This window comes from Oratosquilla oratoria, chromosome 27 (assembly GCF_046742065.1).
Source record: "Oratosquilla oratoria isolate Oo_2021 chromosome 27, ASM4674206v1, whole genome shotgun sequence".
NCBI lineage: Eukaryota > Metazoa > Arthropoda > Malacostraca > Stomatopoda > Squillidae > Oratosquilla > Oratosquilla oratoria.
Genome location: NC_134803.1, coordinates 43,409,715 through 43,412,214, shown reverse-complemented (window position 1 = coordinate 43,412,214; position 2,500 = coordinate 43,409,715).

The window sequence follows — 2,500 nt, the reverse complement described above, 5'->3', positions numbered from 1 at the left end:
ATCCTCGAAACCTTCGAAGTCCTTCAGGAGACGAAGAAGTCCTCCTGGTTTGGGTCTTAGGACTTCGGAAACTCCTAGACTTGGACCTTTCCGAGCTCACACAGGTCCTCAACTTCTTCAGACTAATTTCTGAACCTCGGATTCCTCACGTGTTCCTTTCAAATCGACAAGAAGAACTTGGTCGTCCTTGTGAAGGTTTCGAGGGTGAGATTCTTTAGCTATCCAGAAATCATCGAGGAGGAGCCTTCCACAGATCGTTAGAAGATTTTTCTCCTTTAAGTCACACTTCTTTATATATATATATATATATATATTATATATATATATATATATATATATATATGATATTGCTATTAATCTATTTTAGGTCGTTATTTTATTTTTTGGATAGTTCTTTAATTTCTTGGGGTCGTACATTTATTTTTTATCTATGTTGTTTATTTGATTTTTATATATTTATTTATTTATTTTTTTATTTATATTTTGAGGACGCAGTCGGAACTCCAAATGTACTTGTCATGCAGTTGCGGTTTCTGTTCAGAGTAGCTCGTCTTCGTTTCCGTGACATATTTTTAAGGAGTTTATTATGACTTATTCTGACTCATGAGTTGCACAATTTTTACTCGGCACTATTCTCCATCACGCACCATCTCATCGTCCCCTTCCTCCTCCTCCTCTTTCTTCTCTTTCCCATTTTCCTCCTCCTCCTTTTTCACCTTTTCCTCCTCTCCTCCTCCTCCTCCTCCTCCTCCTCTTTTTCTCACTCCTCCTCCTCGCCTTCCTCTTTTCCCTGTTCTTCCTTTTCTCGTTCTGCTCCTTCCTCTTTTCCTCCTGATTTTTTCTGCTGCTACTCCCTCTTTTCTTCCTTCCCCTCCTCTTCTTCTTCTTCCTCATTTCCCATTCTTGCTCTTTCTCCTCTTTCTCCTCTTCCGCTTTTCCCTTCCTCATTCTCTTCCTCCTCTTTCTCCTCCTCCTCCTCATCATCATCTTCCTCCTCCTCTTCTTCTTCCTCCTCTTCCCCCTCCCCCTCCTCACCCCCTCCTTATCTCCTTCCTCCTTTTCTTATTCCTCTTTCCCCTCCTTCTCCTCCTTCCTCTCCTCCTCTTGAGCCTTGGAGGGACTCTCCCCCTCCACACTCCACACTCCCCCGCGGGTCGTCCTCGTGGTCACTCACCGAGTCGCCCTTCTAGGGACCTCGTGGCCGAATCGTTACTGCGAACGTTCCAGGAAAATATTCTTCGTATTTCCTCGGCGGTAACAAGCGTTTCTATCCTCGTGGAGGCGGCGAGGGACGTTCCAGGAAGTGCCAGGCGATTTCATTCGGCTGAAGGATAGCATATGGTGCAGTCTCTCTCTCTCTCTCTCTCTCTCTCTCTCTCTCTCTCTCTCTCTCTCTCTCTCTCCCTCCCTCTCTCCCTCCCCCTCTCTCCCCCCAACCTACCTATCAGTCTATTTTTCTCTCCCACGTTCCCATCATTCTGCCTTCCCTCCCTTCCCTCCTTTTTCCTTTCTCTCCTTCTCTCCCTCTCTCCCTTCCCACCTTTGTTCTCTCCCTCCTTCCCTTCCTCCTTCCTTCTCTGCTTCCTTGCTTGCTTCCTTACCTCCTTCGCTCCTTGCTCACGTACGCTTTACGCATAAAAATACTCAATTCATGGCCTCCTCCTCCTCCCAACCTACCCCTCCTTGCTGGTGTCCTCATCAGTCACACTTTGGCTGGCTCCCCGTCTTTCTCCCTCCTCCCCTTCTCCTCCTCCCTCCTCCTCCTCCCCATCCTCTTCCTCCCTTTCCTCTCCTTCTTCGTTCTTTTCCGCCGCCTCTTCCTCCTCTTCCTCCATTTCGTCCTCCTACTCCTCTTATTCCCCCTCCTTATCTCCTCTGTCCTCCTCTTCCTCCTCCTCCGTGCAGAAAGGTAAATTAGAGAGCTTTTCCTCTGTCGTTCCGGTCATGACGTCGGATTTTCCGGTAATTAGAAGCGGACAGACACAGACAGACTTTCTCGGAAGCTCACAATAAGGGTCGTACTTCTAGAAACCTTTCGCTACATTTGGCAAACGCGTCCTAACCCTAGAAACTAGTACAGTGGTTCTCACCCTGGGGGCTATGGGGAACATAGGCGCCCCTAAGGTAACCACGACAAGAATTTAGGGGGTCCTTGGCCTCTTGTTACAGATTATACATTTCAATTTAAAGTGAGGAATCTGAATGTCTGTATATATATATATATATATATATATATATATATATATATATATATTTGTACAACACTGAATGGGTCACAGTGATTAGAGATACATTTAACGACCACAATGCACTTTAATTCTAAGCCATTGATTGCCTGGTTCGAGTCCTTCGCAGTACCGCATTTCAATTTCTGCATGTTGGCCTCCATTAGGTCTCCCGATGTTGATGGCTTAGAATTAAAGTGCATTGTGGTTGTTAAATATATATGTATATATATATATATATATATATATATATATATATATATATATATATATAT